We start from the raw sequence: 21,282 nt of genomic DNA, 5'->3' as shown, positions 1-21,282 counted from the left end.
TGGGTGGGGGTGGGAATGTTATTCAGGCATAACTTTTGTTTTTTTTCACAGATCACGTGTCCTTTTCTATCCATGGTGGGCGGGGTGTGACGTGGGGCTCCAGAGGGAGGTCACACTATGTGCACTTTGGGGTTCCATGACAGAGTTCACAGAGGGCAGAAGCCAGGTAAAACGACTGACCTTCATGACATGGAATGTTCAGGCTTAAATGACCACTGTAAGGTGCGGAAAATAATTGCCTACCTGAAAAGTAAGGAGATTGATGTGGCCTTACTTCAGAAGATACACCTACAACCTGGATGAGCACTACTCACAGGTAGCAGGTTAGCTGGTGACTGTCATGCTGCATCCTTTACTTCACACTCTAGAGGTGTGCTGACATGGCTCAACCCCAAAGCGGGTCTCAAGCTGAAACAATGGGAAACGGACCCGGTGGGTAGATATGTTGTGTCTAGATGTTATAGTCCTGAGTGGGAATGTTTGATTGTAAACTCCTATGGCCCGAACTATGACGATCCAGGGTTCTAGTAGTCCCTTTTTGGGTCTCGCTGGCAATGCATCCGCAAGGATGCATTTGTCCAGCTGGAGACCAATAGCGATCAGTCTGGGGGGAAGGAGGACAAGAGGGTGTACAAGCTTTTCAAGCTGGATTCGTGTGCGCGAACGCGCACGTCGCGTCCCGCGCCGTACACATGCGCGCGCAGACAGACACTCGCTCACACACACCCCCTCCCCCACAGTCACACACACGCACTCCAAGACACATACACACACACGCACGCACACACACATACACAGCCGGCCCCGCACGCGCGCACACACACACATGCTCCCCCCCCCCCGCCCGCCCGCCCGCAGCTCAGCAACCCACTCACCGGCTTCCTCTCCTCAGCTGGGCAGCAGGACTCTTCTTCCCTCCTTCGGCACCGGGGCGCAGGGTAGGCTCCTGCCTGCTCCGGTGCTCCCAACACGGCTCCAATCGCGGCTCTTCCGTGGGAGGCGGGGTAGGCTCCCGCCCTCCTACTTCCTGTTTCCGGTTGTCGCGCCGGCCTGCCTGACTTCCTGGTCGCAGGCCGGCAGAGTGAAGAGGATGTTTGATTTGCGGTATTTATTTATTTAGTTATTTATGCATTTTTATATAGCGCGGACTTTACCCGAAGGCGGTATTTATTTATTCATGTATTTATGCATTTTTATATAGCGCGGACTTTACCCGAAGGCGGTATTTATTTATTCATATAATTATGCATTTTTATATAGCGCGGACTTTACCCGAAGGCGGTATTTATTTATCCATGTATTTATGCATTTTTATATAGCGCGGACTTTACCCGAAGGCGTCGGAGGCTTCACAACAGGAACAGAAATGAAACATAATGAGAAACATTACAAAAGAACAGGTTGCAAAAACATACGTTACTTACATAAGGTAATAGTGACAATTGTGAGCAACCAAAATACATGAGGTAGTCAAAAGTGCACAAGAGGAAATGAAAGTGACAAGTGTGCAGTTATAAGAGAAAACAGAGTATGATTAGAGGTATAGTCCTGCAATAAGTGCTAGACACTCAGGCTCAGGAACAAGCGTTACATGGGCAAGGTGGCACTTGTGCAAGTATCAAAGGTAAAGACATGTGAGAGGTAGCAGCCGTGTGTTGCAAGGGCAGAGTGGTGTGTGCATGTTACAAAAGGGCACCGAACACCAGTACATGGAAAATACTGCAAAAAGGCAGACCCTCCAATCACAGGCATACACTGGGAAGGCACTTCCATGGTCATGGAAAGTAGAAATTATCAGTAGTGGGAAGTCTTCCTCACAATAGCAAGAGGACGTGAATTACTTTTGGAGGTGTCTCTGGAGGAGGAGAACTTTGAGGTCCCTTTTGAAGGCCTGGGAGGAGGCGGTGGTCCGGAGCTTTTTTTTGTCCTCTCGCGGTTTGTAAATACAAAACATATTGCATTACAAATGCTATAGGTATCACATTTGCGAAAGTTATAACTATTGGCATTGTAAATGACGAAGCTATTAATTTAGCTATTTAAAAAAAAAAAGAAACATAAATAAAAACTTTGCCATTTACAATACCAATAGCTCAAACTTTCCTAATGCGAGACCTATTGCATTGCAAATGCTTGTTTCATTACTCACGGATCGCCGATCCCTGCCGGTGCTCTTGGGAGGGGGGGGGTCGATTTTAATTTTATAATGGACACGTCTCTTGACCGCTCGAAGGGCCCCTCATGTCCCTTATCCGCCTCAGCGAAGGCAATAACAGATATCGCTTTACAGCTACACCTGGCTGATGTATGGAGGTCTTGGTCTAGCGTGTGTGGTGGTTACACTCACTATTCGGCGCAACTTGATACACATACGCGCATAGACTATTGGTTCATTTCACAGACTCAGCTGCCTAGGGTTCAAGACTGTTCAATCCTGGCCCGTTCATTCCCAGACCATTTGCCTATTACGTTAACTATCACGGTGCCCCCGCGCTCCCCTCCTTTTTTGTGGCGCTTTCCTCCTTATTTATTATTGGATCCATCTTTAAGTCTGAGTTGCGCGACACGATCTCGGAGTGTTTTGATATTAATGTGGGATCGTTTGACTCCTTTGCCACAGTTTGGGAGGCGTTCAAGGTTTTCATTAGGAGTGTTGCCATTAGCAAACATGCGGGTGTTCTACGGGCCATTCAAGCACGTCTTGCTTTGCTAGAGACCCGTCTGTCTGATATGGAGGCTCAATTGTTTCCCAGTAATGACCCCGATTTGCGTGAGCAACTCAAGGCCATGCTGGCTGACTTTCATGAGGAGGCTGACAGCGAGGTCATGCATATGGGCAAGTATGCTTCAGCCAGAATTTATGGTGATGGTACAAAAGGGGGTGGTGATGGACGGAGCATCTGAACCAATCAAACACTCACACCCAGTCAAAAGATCTGGGTTTGATCCATCACCGTTCTGTCTCACTTTGCCACTGGATTCAAGCAAGCCGGGCTGAAGACGGCTGTAGTGCCAGAAACCGGTCCTCGGAAGCTTGTTTCCGGTCCAGGGAAGGCATGGCCTGGCAGTACGGGCTGGACTGTTCCCATGAGGCACAGGGTCAGACTGATTTGCATATAGCCATGTCTGAACTGGGGTGGCAGAGTGGGCTAAAGAACGGTGATGGATCAAACCCAGATCTTTTGACTGGGTGTGAGTGTTTGATTGGTTCAGATGCTCCGTCCATCACCACCCCTTTTTGTACCGCTTTGGCCGCCATAAGTGTGGCAGGGTATGCTCAGACATGAGTCCCTTGCTCACTTTGCCACTGGATTCAAGCAAGCCGGGCTGAAGACGGCTGTAATGCCAGAAATCGGTCCTCGGAAGCTTGTTTCCGGTCCAGGGAAGGCATGGCCTGGCAGTTCGGGCTGGACTGTTCCCAAGAGGCACAGGGTCAGACTGATTTGCATATAGCCATGTCTGAACTGGGGTGGCAGAGTGGGCTAAAGAACGGTGATGGATCAAACCCAGATCTTTTGACTGGGTGTGAGTGTTTGATTGGTTCAGATGCTCCGTCCATCACCACCCCCTTTTGTACAGAATTTATGGTGAGGCTGACCGGCCGGGTTCCGTGCTGGCGGAACTGGCTCGCCGCCATATGGACTCTGGGTGCATTACCGAATTAATAAACGATGTAGGGACAGTCCTGATGGAACAAACTAAATTTAACGATCAGTTTTGCTCCTATTATCAGGACCTTTATTGCTCCAAGCTCTTCCCCAGCGACGATGACATAGCGCACTACCTGGAATATATTCAACTTCCCTGGCTACAGAACTGGCAACGCAAATTCTTGATGCGTCCAATTGAGGTTTCAGAGGTTCGGCTAGTTCTGGGCTCGATGCGAGAGGGCAGCGTCCCCGGGCTAGATGGCCTCACGGTCATCTTCTATAAGTGTTTTAGTGATCATCTGATCCCACATCTAAAAATGAGATGGCTGCAGATGGTATAATGTCTTCTTTCATGAGCGAGGCGTTGATCATCACTTTGTTGAAACCGGATAAGGACCCCCATAAGGGCCCCTACTATCTCCCGCACTCACTACTCAACGTAGACACCAAAATGTACGCGAAAATTCTAGCTAATTATCTATTCCCGCTACTTCCTCAACTGATCGGTCCTGAGCAAGATGGTTTTATACCAGGACACATGCTATCATATAATCTCTGCACAATGTTTGGTGCCCTGCAACATGTTCGGTCAGAGGTTAAGGCAGCTGCTGTCTTTTTAGACGTTGAAAAGGCCTTTGATTCGATCGAATGGAACTTCATGCATGCGGTGTTGCGTTGATTGGGAGTTGGGGAGGTCTTTCTGCAATTGATCTCGGTGCTATATAACTCCACAATGGCCAGAGTTTGCACAGGTGAAGCGGTCTCAGTCCCGTTTCAAATCTCCAGAGGCACCCGACAAGGGTGCCATTTATCCCCATTATTATACGCAGTGGCTGCTGAACCCCTGCAACAGGTGTTACGCGAGTATCATAGTCATAAAGGGCTTTGTGTTTCTAACTACAATCTAATCACTTCAGCCTATGCGGATGATACACTCTTGTTTGTCCGCGATCCCGAGATCCATTTGGCTCCGGTTATACATGAGGTGCTGCGTTTCGGGGGGCTGTATGGCCTTAGGATTAACTGGGATAAGTCCATAATATTCCCAAAACTGCATCAACCACGGTGCAGATTCCGCTGGACTTTCCCCTACAATGGACATCCGACCCGGTGCGTTATCTGGGCATTCAAGTGCACTCAGATGCAGATGTGGTCATTAAGGCTAAATACAGTAGAGTGATTGATAAGCTCGGTGCTGATATAGATAGATGGATACGGCTTCCATTGTCCTTGGCCGGTAGGGTCTCAATAATGAAGATGGTAGTGCTCCCTCGCCTGCTCTTTCTCTTTGTCAATATTTCTTTAGTGGTGCCTCAGCACCTGTTTGAGTACTTCGGTCTCTGGTGACTAAGCTTGGGTGGGCGGGTAAGTCTTCTAGGATTGCCTTGGATACTCTCATGCTCCCATACACGGCTGGGGGATTGGGTTCCCCCGAATCTTAAACTTTATTACAGGGTCACGCAGGCCTCTCACTCATACAGCTGGGTGCATGGCCCACATGATTTGCCTCACCTCCAGATTGAAAGGGTCGCCGCTGCCCCGCAGGCATTGCCTCGCTTTATAACACAGGCGCCCATGAGACGCTGCGGAATACTTGACTCGATTAACTCCACTGTTCATGAGTGGAATGCACTTCTTAGACTGTACAAAGGTGCACAATTGCCAAACTGCAAACCACCAACCCAAGAGCAAGCCACTAACATAAACATTCAGCAAAGAAACAGATCAAAGGATAGCACCTTATCCACTCAAGCACTAGAAAATAAAAGACAAGTCGATATAGATAAACCCGCAAAGATCAAGGAAATAATCTCACGAGACACGCAGGGTGGAGAAACTCAAGCACCACTAGTTCCAGTCCTCAACGGACAAGTAACTACAAGCAGTCTACAGACAGTCAACCTGCATACATTTGACCCAGAGGTCGATCGGGGAGAGCAGACGACCAAAAATCCAAAAGCGGCACATCTTAAGCAACAAAATCGAGCTAACTCTGCAAAACCGCTCAAGAGGGACCCATGACATCTTGAATAGAGGGGCCATCTTAAGACTCTTAGAAGACCTACCAGGCCTGCAACACTTAAAATCAAGCGACTTGGAACTAGTAGAGTTTAGACCAAACCCTCTCAAACAAGGCCCTGATTCCACGATAACAACATGGACTGACCACACTATCACAGAATTGATCCTGACTTATCGGGAGGACTTTGCCTTATGGGGTATTGATCTTAAAAAAGTGGAGCCCGCTCGATATCTCAGCCCGTTGCGGAAACAAAATCAAAAACGAAGTCTCCTAAAAAATGCCAAAGGCCCAGATTTAAGAAGCAGCACAGTAGAAGAAGGCCACCAACTCAGGCAAATTACAATCACGTTTGCCCATCAGGAGGCAGACATGCCGAAAGGCACCAACATGCCCCTCTGGCATCGATCCAAGTGAACAGAGAATGAATTAACAGTAGACCAATGGCTGGGAAAGAGCAGTGTTGTACGATCTGCTCATGGAATGTCAACGGATTAAATGCGAAGTTGGAGGAAGAAGACTTTATAGAATTTATTACTCAATTTAAAATATTATTGTTCCAGGAAACATGGCAGACCAAAAACACGCCTCTCGTGGGATACAAAGAATTCTTCATACCAGCATACAAGGAGGCACGTTCCGGCAGGGCAAAAGGAGGTCTATCCATTTTCACATCGACGGACTTCCTGTGGTCACATAGTTGCATTGATCTAGATTCCACATGGATGCAATGCATCAAAATTGAAATTTCCCTTAACATGGGCCTTCTGATCGTGAACCTTTATATGCATCCCGGTGGAAAACAAAAAGGGAAAAGGATAAAACAACTAGTAACCGTAATCAACATGTTAAAGTCCACCTACCCAAGCGAAAACATGCTTATAACCGGAGATTTCAATATGAATCTAATTCAACGCCAGGAGGGGACTCTTCCTACCCATATCGATCCATGGCAGGGCAATCAAGGCAGACAAAGCGCAAAGGAAGGAAATGAGCTACAGAATTGGAAGCGCTTCACTTGTACACCTTAAATGGAAGGGGCCACCTAGATACACCGGCAGCCCTAACGAGGGTCTCCAAGAACTCAGGATCAACCATAGATTATACCCTGGCCGACCCCAACCTATTCCCTTATATCAGAGACCTTCAAATCCAGGATCGTGGAGAAAGTGATCGTTTCCCACAGACCTTTACCTTGACTATCCTACCAAAAAAGTCCGAGCAAGCACTGCCTCTATCTTTGAACACCCAAATCTTTAACCTACAACGGCTAAATTGGAACGAAGAAAACCTCCCCAACCTAATAGTGTCATGCCACGTATTGCTTTCCCTATCCGATACATCAAAAGGACACAATAAAGATCTGGGAGTCCTTTGTAGTAGATATAAATAAGAAATTTCAATCTAACCAGAGAGGACAAAAAACCATAAGAAACAGCGGAGGGAAATGGTTCACCCCAAAACTGCGACAACTAAAAAGGCAAATGAACGCATTTCTTAGGGCTGAACGCAAAAAGGAACTTCACTTGTCACAACAAACTCTGAAAACAATTGAAGCCTTAAAAAAAGAGCTAAAAAGAGAGACTAATCGAGCCAAGCGAACATATAAGGAAAAACCAGCGTGCACCATACTCCATGCAAGTAAGTTGCAGAACTCAAAAGACTTTTGGGCAAAAATAAACTTCTTGCTCAATGGTAAACATCGGCAGTTTAACTGCAGTCACATCGATTTATTACACAACTCCACGCCCGACACATCTATAGATAACAAAGCCGAGTCTCTCCCAGAGACTCCCCCATCAAGCCTGAGAACAACAGCAGATTCAAAGTCCTTTGATTCTAAAGTTACCAGTGAACCATCAACAATAAAGTACACAGGAAAAACCGACTCGATTACACCTATGCAGGTTTTTAACACCATAAAATCAATGAGAGCAGACGGAGCGCCTGGACCAAATGGTCTTCCCAATGCCTTATTCAGGAAAGACCCTACGTTTTGGGCCAGCCAACTATTCCCCTTATTCAGTCACAGTCTAAGGACCGGGAACATTCCTGAATCGTGGAGGGGCAGCATTTTACACCCAATACATAAATCCGGGTCCCGTTCAGACCCTAACAACTACAGACTAATAGCCTTAATAGACGTGGAGGCTAAGATCTACGCGTCAAATCTATTGATAGAACTGGAAGCTTGGGTTAGCAGCATAGGGCTAATCCCCCTGACACAAACAGGCTTCCGCCCAGGGATGGGCACTCTTACCAATTTATCCGCGATAACCCTCCTAGCTAAAAAGGCAATCGACAATTCTAACCCGGTGTACACTAAAAGTGGCCTTTGATAAAGTCCCCAGATCCAAACTTTGGGTCAAAATGAAAGCCTGGGGTGCGCCGCCAAAGCTAATGGGAGCAATTATAGAGCTCTATTCACACACATGGGTCCAAGTGAAAAAAGGAGACGGCCGATGCCTGACCAAGAAATTCGCACGCTTAACGGTTTAAAGCAAGGCTGCGTATTGGCCCCCTGCCTCTTCAACATTTACACCGTGGACCTAGAAAGTGACTTACGTTCTATCCAGGGAGATCCACCAAAACTGGGTAATTTACCCATAATGAGTCTCCAATACGCAGACGACATTGTGCTCCTGTCACAAACTCCTCTCGGCCTACAACGCATGATTTCCAAATGTGCATTGTATCTCTCGAATGCACAACTAACAATAAATCTTTTTTAAAAAAACATCCTATGCTTCTCCGGCTCTCGCAAGAAAAGACAAAAATTTGTTTGGAAGATAAACTCTACTACACTAACTCAGGTAGACCAATACAAATATTTGGGCATTTTACTGGACCATAAGTTAAAGTACAAACAGCACTTGGAACAAGGGAAATCAAAAGCCAAACATCTCCAATTTGCCTTTAAAACCGTACAAAAACATCTACGTGGAAACTCCACTGGCCACATTTTAAAGATTGCAGCTGCTAAATTCCTGCCCTCGCTTACATATGGCTCTGAGATGATGGCAACCCGGGACTCCATAGTCCTAAACCTCCCCCAATCCAGCCTGTTCAAAAACCTTTTTTCAATTCCGCGCCACATTTCCCAAGCCCAAATACGTTTGGAATATGGTCTCACAAATCAGTACCCGGCAAGACAAGGAGCCCTTGCCAAATACTACTGGCGAATGAGGGACGCGGAAGATTACTCCCTGGCTCATCTGTGCTAGCTAAAAGTTGAAAAACAGGCAGGGCTCCCCAATTCCATATATAAGTCCCTTAGGCAAGCGCTTCATGCGTTAGCACTGGAAGAATCCTGGCTTTTACCCATGACTTACACCGCTTTCAAACAGTTAACCAGCAAAGCAATTAAACAAGCGTCACTACTAATGGACAAAGCTGCAGTGGCTGGTAAAAGCCACGATTGGTTTGTCTTGCCATCATACATCCATCTGAAACCTCATCCATATCTGCAAGACTGCTTCAGGGACTCTTACAAAAGGAAATTAAGCCTGCTAAGGCTGGGTTGCTTCTTGAGTAAAGACCTCACCCCCAAATGCCTACGGTCGTGGCCAACACCCGACTGTCGCCTCTGTGGAAAGGGCGCGGAGTCACTATTGCACTTAATATGTATATGTCCGGCACTTCAGGAACTAAGATGTAAATGTTGACCGCATGGTGGTAAGTTCCACCCTTTTATGATTTTTTTTACAAATCAAATAAAAGTATTTTTAAAAAAAAGTATTCGCCTCCGATGCGAGTGGAGTGATGCCAATGGCTTGTGCTCAGCTCGGAGAAGGGGACCCTAGACTCTCTAAATAGTTCGCACATAAATGCAATTTGGGATTTGTTTAAACACGGGCGGGTGGGCACATGGGAGGAGGTGGCTGGCGCTGACGGTTCACAATCGGCGCTGACAAAATTCCATTTTTTTTTTTAACTGGGCATGCTATGCGAGCTGTACTTGGGGACGAGCTCCTAGAGCCAATGGACATCCCAACTCGGACTACACTTTTGAGCTCACAAACCCCAGGTAAGCTGATATCTAGACTATATGCCTCGGCCTTGGCCACTAAGACTTCCACTCTCAGTAAGGTTAGACAGGCCTGGCAGTCGGATGTTGGCGTCCCTATCACGGAAGAAGTATGGTCCTATTGCTGCAAAGTCACCCGTAAGATTTCCATTAATGGTCGTCATAGGTTGGCACGTTTACAAATTTTAAATAGAGTTTATTATTTCCCACTACGCCTCTTTAGATATGACTTGCGGAGTTCTGATAACTGTGAGCGCTGTGATATGCCGGGGGCTGTTTTTTTTTTATCTGGCCTGGGAATGCCCTCAGGTGAAAGCCTACTGGGATAAGATTTTTCAAATTTTGAATGACATAATTGGGCTCTCCATTGCTCTGGATCCCTTGCTGGTGCTTCTAGGGTATACTAAGCATCTCCGGAAAAATGTACGCAAACTTGCGGCGATGGGCCTCCTGTTAGCTAAGCGTAGACTAGCACTGGGATGGATAAGGGGTCCTGTACCTACTGTGGCAGAGTGGAAACGGGACATGATTTATTGTAACACCCAATAAGATGTTTATAACAAAATGCTCTTATCTCCAAAAACGACCTGTAGTGGAAATTAAGTTGCCTTAACGTGTCCTGATAGTAATGATTAAAATGAACTCTCTTGGACCAGATCAAAAGTTATGTTCATCACTCTCATTCAAAGTTATTGAAATTTCCACTAAACGGTCATACTAATACCGCACACAAGACTTTAACATGAACCCAAAAAACAATTGTATAGACATATAGATCTATATCAACAATCAATTTAAATAAAAACATGTTTTTTAATTATTATAGACAATCATAAAAAACTCTCCTTGATTAAAATTAAAAACACTTGTATCAAATTTTGCACAGCAGATATATATATAAATACATACAGAAACACAAACATTTGGAGAGACAACTAGCACGTGAAACATTAAAAACATCATCAATTGGTTATTCCAACCGGAATCAATCACAAAGGTCCACTGTGCATTAATTAAGTCGGACCGTACGAGTTCCTTGAATATAACCTCAGTAAGTATGGCGTTGACGCGTTTCGGTGGTAAAAACCGGATTATACAGCCACCTTCATCAGGACACGATTAATAAGTAGTCTCTCTTAACAACTAAGTTAAAAATACAAAATAAAAAAATCATAACCATAAACTATTACAATACATATATTTTGATCAAAAACAATAAATCTAAACAAATTCCTTCTACATTACATAATAATAAATCAAAACATTTTTAGATAATTGTCAAACATTTGTTATAAGGGTTCAGCCCACATTCAAACCCCTATCCTCACCGGATAGATTCATACTACCAAGAGAACCCCATTCATACTACAATCCTGTTTGGATGAGTCAGTCTATTATAATCGAAACGGACTAGAATCAGTCCCCCTATTTCCAGATTAAAATAATGAATTATTATATGTTAAAAAGGGGAGAAATTATATTGGTAATGATACAGCAAAGTTTGAATTGTATTATCTATCTTTGCAGAATGATACATTTCCTAATTCAAACTTTGCTGTATCATTACCAATATAACAGTTTGAGTCACACCACGTAAAGGTGGGTGTTAAAATGTAATTTATATCTAGAATAGGATAAATTAATGTTTTCAATTATCCCCTTAATATATAATAATTCATTATTTTAATCTGGAAATAGGTGGACTATTTCTAGTGAGTTTCGATTATAATAGACTGACATATCCATACAGGATTGCAGTATAAATGTGGCTCTCTTGGTAGTATGCATCTATCCGGTGAGGATAGGAGTTTGAACGTGGGCTGAACCCTCATAACAAATGTCTGACAATTATCTAAAATGTTTTGATTTATAAATATGTAATGTAGAAGGAATTTGTTTAGATCTATTGTTTTTGATCAAAATATAAATATATGTATTGTAATAGTTTATGGTTATGGTTTTTTAAATTTTGTGTGTTTAACTTAGGTGTTAAGAAAGACTACTTATTAATCATGTCCTGATGAAGGTGGTTGTACAATCATATTTATACCACTGAAACGCGTCTATGCCATACTTACTGAGGTTATATCCAAGGAACTCGTAAGGACCGACTTAATTAATGCACAGTGGACCTTTGTGATTGATTCCGGTTGGAATAACCAATTGATTATGTTTTTAATGTTTCACATGCTAGTTGTCTCTCCAAATTTTTGTGTTTGTGTATATATATCTGCTGTGTAAAATTTGATACAAGTGTTTTTAATTTTGATCAAGGAGAATTGTTTACGATAAATTGTCTATATTAATAAAAACATGTTTTTTTTAATTGATTGTTGTTATAGATATGTCTATACAATTGCTTTTTGGGTTCATGTTAAAGTCTTGTGTGCGGTATCAGTATAACTGCTTAGTGGAAATTTGAATAACTTTGAATGAGAGTGATGAACATAACTTTTGATCTGGTCCAAGAGAGTTCATTTTGATCATTACTTGAAGTACCCTGTCTCTTGGTTAGTGGGGTCGCTCCCTCTTTTCTTATATAATTAACGTGTCCTGAACCAAATTGTGTCAAATAAATTGTCTGGACTCCTGTAGATAGAATCTTAGCTTTAATAGGAATGGTATTCTTAATTGACAAATGAAGATAAACATGCCACAAGCTCTGCAATTCAACAACCCAGGAACATAAATAGTTTTTCGACCTTCAATTGTCTGTTCTATCTGCAAAAGAAACAAATGACTAGCCAAACTACCCATAGAAAATAATTTATAGGAAAGTCAAAGCACCACCAACCTTATCCCTTTCACAGCGGCCAGTGTCTTGTTCAAATCCTTTTAAAGTCTTCTAGGGCAAGCAACTTTTAAACATCTGTGCTTGTACTACAAATCCAGCCCAATGCCAAAAGAAACACCTCAGGGCTACTGGGGTCGTGAGCACACTAATGCAAGCCTGCATACAGGATGAAGGATATGGGGAAACCTTATTGGACACCATGCACAATGCCATCCTGTCTACTGATGTGAAACCAGATCACATCACTGCCTGCTCTCCATTGATTTCTGTCCACAGATTTACCACCCATCTTCCTCAATTCATGCCATTTTTCCAGTTCTGCTACATTACTGTGCTCTGCAATGTCTTAAGATGGGTCTTCAAACTGGGGTTGCCCCCCCGGAGGGGCCTTAATTGACCTGGGGGGGGGGGGGCACCAGGCACTGCACAAGAGAAGCATCACCCTGACACCAGTGCGTTTTTTCCAATGAAAAAAGCCACTCTGTAATAGGCCATCACTAACATCGTTTTTTAGGTCTCGCCTGTCGATGCGCATGCGCATCGAGCAAGGCGAGAGTATTGCGAGTTATCCACTCTTTATCCACACTGCAAGGAATCGTGGCGATTCCTTGCAGTGCCCGTGACTTTTAAGGTCAATGCGCATGCGCATTAAGCTTATGCGCATGCGCATTGACCTTAAAAGTCACGGGCGCGTGCATGTCCGTCTTTGTTTACCCGCTCCGCCCCCTCCCGCCGTGTCGCCTTGCCTACTCTCTTCCACAGCCTCCCCCAGCTCCGCCCCCTCACTACTTGATTGCACGGCCGCTAGGCCGTGCCTCCCCTACTCTCCTCCCCCCTCCTCCTCTCCTCCCCTGCCTGCCTGCCGCTAGAAAGCAAACAAAATGTTAGCGGTAGCAAGCAGCAGTATTGCTCGATACCCCGACCTCTTCCGGTGAGAATATTAATGGTGTTATGCTTTGGCGACTTTAAGAACGGACACATCTTTCTTGTCGGATAATGATTTTGTCCCTTTGTTTATTATATATGTCGGAGTGTTCCCGGCTTCGAGTAAACAGCTGACACCTATCCTGAGCAGGCCCAGCTGTCCCGTCGGTGACCAGCCGTTACCATTCCTCAGTTTAGATTTCAAGTTTATTAAATAGAAGGCGCTCCCGTACTTTCCACCTCTCGAGTCCCAGCGCCGCCGCTGTCGCCGCGCAGCTCGTGTGCTGCCAGGTTCATTATCCCTTCGGCTCGATGCTTCCCACGTTTGATTGCAGCTCCCATGGAACGCGTTGGGCCCACTGGTGAAACCCGATCTCCCGCCTTCTCAGGAGCTTGTGTTCCAGCCGCGTCGTTTGTCCTCCCCTACTCTCCTCCCCCCTCCTCCTCTCCTCCCCTGCCTGCCTGCCGCTAGAAAGCAAACAAAATGTTAGCGGTAGCAAGCAGCAGTATTGCTCGATACCCCGACCTCTTCCGGTGAGAATATTAATGGTGTTATGCTTTGGCTACTTTAAGAACGGACACATCTTTCTTGTCGGATAATGATTTTGTCCCTTTGTTTATTATATATGTCGGAGTGTTCCCGGCTTCGAGTAAACAGCTGACACCTATCCTGAGCAGGCCCAGCTGTCCCGTCGGTGACCAGCCGTTACCATTCCTCAGTTTAGATTTCAAGTTTATTAAATAGAAGGCGCTCCCGTACTTTCCACCTCTCGAGTCCCAGCGCCGCCGCTGTCGCCGCGCAGCTCGTGTGCTGCCAGGTTCATTATCCCTTCGGCTCCATGCTTCCCACGTTTGATTGCAGCTCCCATGGAACGCGTTGGGCCCACTGGTGAAACCCGGTCTCCCGCCTTCTCAGGAGCTTGTGTTCCAGCCGCGTCGTTTGTATGGCCTTTCTCACTTTCACCGGCTAATGCTTTATTTATGTAGCGTGCTGTCAGCACTGGAGGCTGCAGCAGCCGGTTCCACGCGTTCTTGCAGCTTTTGTTAATGCAGGAGAGGTGATCGAGGCGCTGCGCATGTTCACCCTCTCACGTCCCCCTCGCCCCACAGACCCCAGCCAAGGGAGCTCCCAGTATAGAGCGGAGGGGCCCCTCAAATTCATCCTCTCCCCTCCCCCTCGCCTCACAGACCCCGGCCAAGGGAGCTCACATTGTAGAGCGGAGGGGCCCCTCATGTTTATCCTCTCACGTCACCCTCGCCTGTAAGACCCAGGCCAAGGGAGCTCCCAGTATAGAGCGGAGGGGCCCCTCATATTCATCTAATGAGAAATGATGATCGTTGTCTGAGAGAAAGCAATTGTTAAATTGTTGTAGACTCTAATGGCTTACAGCTGGGTATGTTTTCGAATTTGTTCTCGCTAGCCCAGGCTCATTTTTTGCCACCGTTACCAATCACAGTCAGACGGATGTGTTCTTTGTGCAGCCCAGTTACATACATAACAATAAATAATAGAAGGGTGTTGTTTTACATACATTCAGATCTGTGGCACTCACCCTCAACCCCTCACCCTCAACCCCTCACCCTCAAACCCTCACTCACCCTCAACCCCTCACCCTCAACCCCTCACTCACCCTCACTCTCACTCATCCTCACTCACCCTCAACCCCTCACCCACCCTCACCCTCACTCACCCTCAACCCCTCACCCTCACTCACTCACCCTCAACCCCTCACCCTCAACCCCTCACTCACCCTCACCCACCCTCAACCCCTCACTCACCCTCACTCACCCTCAACCCCTCACCCTCACTCACCCTCACTCACCCTCAACCCCTCACCCTCAACCCCTCACCCTCAAACCCTCACCCTCAAACCCTCACCCTCAAACCCTCACTCTCACTCATCCTCACTCACCCTCAACCCCTCACCCACCCTCACCCTCACTCACCCTCAACCCCTCACCCTCACTCACTCACCCTCAACCCCTCACTCACCCTCACTCTCACTCAGCCTCAACTACTCCCCCTCACTCACCCAAAACCCCTCACCCTCACTCACCCTCACCCTCACTCACCCTCAACACCTCACTCACCCTCACTCGCCCTCACCCTCACTCACCCTCACTCACCCTCACCCTCAACACCTCACTCACCCTCACTCGCCCTCACCCTCACTCACCCTCACTCACCCTCACCCTCACTCACCCTCACTCGCCCTCACCCTCACTCACCCTCACTCACCCTCACTCACCCTCAACCCCTCACTCACCCTCACTCTCACTCATCCTCAACCCCTCACCCTCACTCACCCTCAACCCCTCACCCTAACTCACCCTCACCCTCACTCACCCTCACTCACCCTCTCACCCTCAACCCCTCAACATCAACCCCTCACCCTCACTCACCCTCACCCTCACTCACCCTCACTCACCCTCACCCACCCTCACCCACCCTCACCCTCACTCACCCTCACCCACCCTCACCCTCACCCTCACTCACCCTCACTCACCCTCACTCACCCTCACTCACCCTCACTCACCCTCACTCACCCTCACTCACCCTCACTCACCCTCACTCACCCTCGCTCTCACTCACCCTCAACCCCTCACCCTCACTCACCCTCAACCCCTCACTCACCCTCACCCACCCTCACCCACCCTCACCCTCACTCACCCTCACTCACCCTCAACCCCTCACCCTCACACAGTGCAATAGGTCTCGGAGCATTTGAGTTACAGCTTTTAGAAATGTTTATGGCTTTTTTTTTAATTCTTTAGCATTGGCTACAGGAAACAAAAATGCTAAAGATTTACACAAAAAACCATAAACAATTCTAAAAGCACTAACTCTAATGCTGCGAGACCTATTGCATTTCCAATGCTTGTCATTCAAATCATGGCGGGAGTAGGCAAAAAAAGCAGAAGTGACTCCATATAATCCTCGACCCCCACCCTCTCCATTTCCGATAAAGAATCACACTTTTACACCTTAATACTTGGTTATTTGTGCTCCTTAGTAAGGCCTGGCTGACCAGAATAGTATGTTGGCAATTGTGTATTTGATTCTATTTTTAAAAGATTAACTGAAATGTTTAAATATGATTAGCCAGATTTAAACATTGCCAGAATTACAGAATTATTGTGAAAAAATGTTTTTATTCTGGGGAGACCTTAATGGTTTGTTTTTTACACTGGAGGCGCTGCATTAAAAAGTTTGAAGGCCACTGCCTTAAGACCTCCCATCTCCACCAGGATTTCTTCTACTCCAACATTCTAATCCTTGAACAGGATGCATGCAAAAAAAATATTTAGTTGTTTTCCCACGCCAAAGCCTCAAAAAGCAAAGAGATATTTGGGTCCTCACCAACATGAGTGTTAAGCATAATTTTGGAGCTTGGGTCTTGCAATCTAAGCTTCAACCTTGGACCACTGAATTGTGCATACTCTTTTAGCTGGTTGAGGTAGAAACACAAGTGCACCCTGCATCTGTCTATGGCAGTATTACCTCTAAGTCCCATATGCATGGCAAACTGGCCCCACACGTACAGCTTTAAGGCCTTTTATTTCAGACTGGGCTACTGCAAACGTGATTAGTAGGCTGTGAATTGGCATGTTAGCCTCCATGGCATCAGGTAAATGTGGATTCCTGCTATCTGTAGGAAAGCACAACTGTAAGAAAAGCACAGCATTAATAGTACACCTGCCTTGTGGACTCCATCCTTAATTTGTCTTCAATGTCATACTCCACGTGCTAGCCAGTAGTCCATCGGACTCAAGCATACAAAAGGGCCAAACCATACAGATCGTTGAAAAAAACGGCAGACCTCATAGTGGATGAAACACCAATTAAACACACATATTGGATTCATCCACATCATTTAATTTGGGGAAAATATTTCCATTTTGTTCCCAATTACCACAGACAGTAGACTGAAGAGTCATACCTGCAGCAATGTTTTGCAAAAGCAGCAGTCTAAAGTCCACATCAGTTGTCCTCAGAACCCTATATAGTCAAGATCATGAATGTGCCCCTCCACCGGAAATATTGGATTTCTCTCAAAATGCAATATACCAGATTAAATAAGAAGAAAATTGGCTCTACTACTTCACTCTTAACATTGCCTCAAAAGTGAGCTATATTTATTTAATGATTACCTAGAAAGTACAATCTGTGTTGAAACTGGTTTAGAAATAAGAGGGAAGTAACTGCTAGGGAGGCTTTAATGCATATATCTATTTTTGGCACAAAGAAAAGACTAAACATTTTGATCGAAGTGGTCAAGGCAAGGTTGGGGCCAGTGTCTAAGCCTAATATGCAAGATTAAATCTGGGAGGACCGTGTTTTCACATCTGAAAGAGGGTAGGACTCCTCTACCATCAATTAAGATGAGGAGAACGTCTGCATTAATACAGTTTAAGTAACTCACGGTGAAAAATGCCAAAATAATCAGTGCATGTAAATCCTCCAGTGCGATGGTCCATATGAACGATCAAGTATGGCTCCGAGCCAAGGTAAGTGGGAAGAGATAACAATTAAAATGTTCAATGCGGCCACGCTCACGGAATAGTCTCCAGTTGACTTGGAACAAAGCTTTTCACTCTGTCCTTAAAAAGGAAAAGCTGATTTACCTAAAGACCACTCTTACGTATTCACAAGTGTGGTCTAATTGTAATATGTTACTCTTTCTCTACCTGTTGAAGCTACCAAGAAAGTGAGTGTGTGGCTTTTTTTCATGAATTCTCCGAACTGTATGTACGTTAATTCATGTGTATACATTATTTTAAGAAATAAGAATTGTTCGGCACGTTGTTTGTACTTTTTTTGATAATATGAGTTCATATTTTTTTTATTATAGTGCACTAGAATTATAGTGCTAAATAGGATAATTAGCTTTACACTAAAACTGTGTTTCACTGTCATTGAACCAATAAATCACCATATCGGACTTAGGGAAAGTAAGTGCATGTTGCATTATAATGGATGACTGCTAAATGACAGTGCGCAATATCGTATGTTCACTTTATAATCGTTAAAAAGCCCGAGACGTAATTCACATATGCCGCATGTGAGAACAGGAAATGTAGCAGGAAAACAAATCATGAGAAATTAGGTACGCGTTAACGACCATTGGGTTGAAATTAAGTGTTTCGCATAGGTTTGGGTACGTGATGCCAGAATGTACAACGCTGCTGTAATCAAACCAGTTATAGTCAGAACGTATAACACTTCGCCTCTGTTTGTAACACAACAATGGCGACAGCGCCTCGTCCGGGTGGGGGCAACTCACCTGTCCCTGAAAGAAGAAGCACTCGAGGTCTCCCAAAACTACATTATTATTACAAGAATCTGCTCTGGAAACCACAGCTGTTGGATCGTTCACCGAGGTTCCTAGGAGTTCTTTACAGACCCAGAACTTCTCCGCACCCTTTCATTTAATTTACCAGCTGCTCCTTCGTCCCAATATTCTCGAGAATTTTTTTTAACTTTGTTATTTCAGGAAATATTTATATTTCTGTCCTCCAGAGCAGTAGAGCTCAAAGAGTCACTTCCGATCGCTCCAGGAAATAAGTGTCATTTATTCACATCAGGATCTCGGAACGCCCCTTCCACCGCCCACAAGTAGACACCGTTGGTTGAGCCGTCTGAGTCAAATGATGTCACTTCCGGCAATCACAGCCGAATCCCTTCAGTAAAATGAATAGTTACGTCTGGGCAGTACCTATAATAGGTTTTCATTAGGTGTGCCCTCCTTGTTTCCTCTCGCCCTCTTCTACCAGAATCTACTCCTTCAGTGCCCCAGCCGCCGAGTCATGGGCAACCGGAGGCGGGTCAGGGCCCGCATGTCTCCTCTCGCTTTCTTTGTGCAGGCTTGCCGGGCGGAGCTGAGACGGCGGCGCCCGGAAGTGGAGGTGAGCCCGGCCGTCCTGTCCGAGGCCTGCGCCGAGCGATGGCGGCACACCTCACCCAAGGAGCGCGCTCTTTTCGAGCACCTCTCCCGGGTCGACAAGAAACGCTGGGAACGGGAGAGGGGGGCGCCCGATGGACGTGGCAGGCCACGGAAGGATCGGCAGGAGAGCGGATCCCCTGGGAGTATGCTCCAGCGAGAGGAGATCCATGGGGGCCCCGAGGAAGCTGCCCTTTTCTTCAGTGATGCTCCTAAGGAGGTCAGGGGGCCAGAGGCTGCCGTGGGCTCGCCCGTGGGAGAGTGGGTGGGCGACAGCATTGATACGCGAGGACATTCTAGGCCACGGACCAGCAAAGAGCGAAAGGAAGTCCAAACCACTAAGGACAAAAAACACCCAAAAGAGTCTCACCGGGAGCAACAACCCGGAACTTCCAGGGGCAATCAAATCCGACTTCCCCGAGACCCTCTGCAACCTAAGCGACCACACACTGCTTTTTTACTATACTCGGCGGAGCATAAAAATCAGGTGCGATCCGAATGGCCCAGTCTAAACTACGCCGAAGCCCTCAAGAAGATGGGCGAGTATTGGGCGAAGCTGAGCCCGGAACACCGGCGACCATTCGAGATCCGTGCCGCAGCCCTCCGGAAGAAGTACGAGTCTGATCTGGCAGCCTACCAGGTCAAGAACCGAGAACTTGAGGTGGAAATGGCGGTTTCAAGCCCGAAAGGAGTGGGTGATGAAAAGGCGGAGGTGACACCTATATCCCACAGCAGAGAGCCGAAGAACGAAGATGGATACGAGGGTCTTCAAGCATCTACGCAACTCGTGTCTCCCGAAGAGAGTGAGGAGATAATGAATGACTTGAGAGGCGAGGAAGGAAGCCACGAAGGAGCACTAGACGGTGGCAATGCATGGATGGAGGAGAGGAGAGCGCCTGTTCGATGACGCCTACATGGCTGTTTTCTCTTCTTAGGCTCCGTGAGACTGAGACCCAGGTTCGCTTCCCTGCACCTTCCTTCAGCATTCCGCTCAAGTAATGCCTTTTACCCAACAAGTAACAAACAGTGCCTGCTCGTTGTTTTCATTAATATTCGTCCTTGGTTCAGCATCTTGTTTAGAGGCACATTACTACTTTGAGTTCTTTTTATGTTGGAGGAGGAATTCTGCCCCGTGTCCTACGACGGAGACATTTTCCAGTGAAGATGCGATTTTTGGGGTGTCCTCTTTGGCTTGTATACGCTCAATTTCCCGTAGACTGAGTTCTGCTCTACACTGAAGGCGTAGAAGCTCTGAGGGCATTGCAGCCACTTCTGCGACGATGGAACGGCCCTTATTATGTTATGTTCCATTTTGACAACTGTAGTCGAACTAACGCTTAATATGTCTTTTTTGTGTATGTGAAGCAGGCATTTCACACTTTTCGAATCTTATTAGGTAATAAAAGTACTTGAGTTTTTTTAGACAGATCAACTGCAATAACGAGACTGTAATAACATTTAATTTAGTTTTTTACGTAGCCCATAATTTGCAGTTAACTACAGCTCTAGTTGCCAAGTCGTTTTCTGTTTGTCAAGTATTCTACTGGTAACTGGCGTTGCCACGGAAAATGCTAGTAATCGTGGGGGGGGGGGGAATACCGTAACGCATGGTTTGACCGCCCCCACCTGTTCGCGCACCATTACATCCCTTATTCTCGGGTTCATTGCTTGAAATGCGGGATACTATAATAGTGCACTTTTCCACCTTATCAGCCAGGTCTTTTTACACATTCTGCACATAACTCTTAATACCAGTTCAGACACAAACACCCATTTCCGTCTGAGTTGGCATTACTGACAAGATCGTAACAAAGGCCTAGGTCTCAAATAACTGGGTCCTTGTGGTGACTAGAATTATTTTCAAAGTAGCTAGGATCACGTACTAAGCCTACTTGTTCCCATAAGAGCAATGGCGATTCTTGGAC

General features: G+C 46.1%; 1 protein-coding gene across 1 annotated transcript in view; it reads right to left on the bottom strand.

Annotated features, from left to right (window-relative positions):
- Positions 1-19,016, bottom strand: part of STX17 (syntaxin 17) — a 55,699-nt gene extending 36,683 nt beyond the window's left edge. The window contains exon 1 of the mRNA XM_078652256.1: positions 18,701-19,016. The gene's annotated coding sequence lies outside the window, so the exon portion shown is untranslated. The remainder of the gene's footprint in view (positions 1-18,700) is intronic.
- Positions 19,017-21,282: the final 2,266 nt, after the last annotated feature.

The sequence above is a fragment of the Lissotriton helveticus genome, chromosome 7 (assembly GCF_964261635.1).
Source record: "Lissotriton helveticus chromosome 7, aLisHel1.1, whole genome shotgun sequence".
NCBI classification, from domain to species: domain Eukaryota; kingdom Metazoa; phylum Chordata; class Amphibia; order Caudata; family Salamandridae; genus Lissotriton; species Lissotriton helveticus.
The sequence above is the reverse complement of the archived record's forward strand: the minus strand, read 5'-3'. Positions and strand labels throughout refer to the sequence as shown.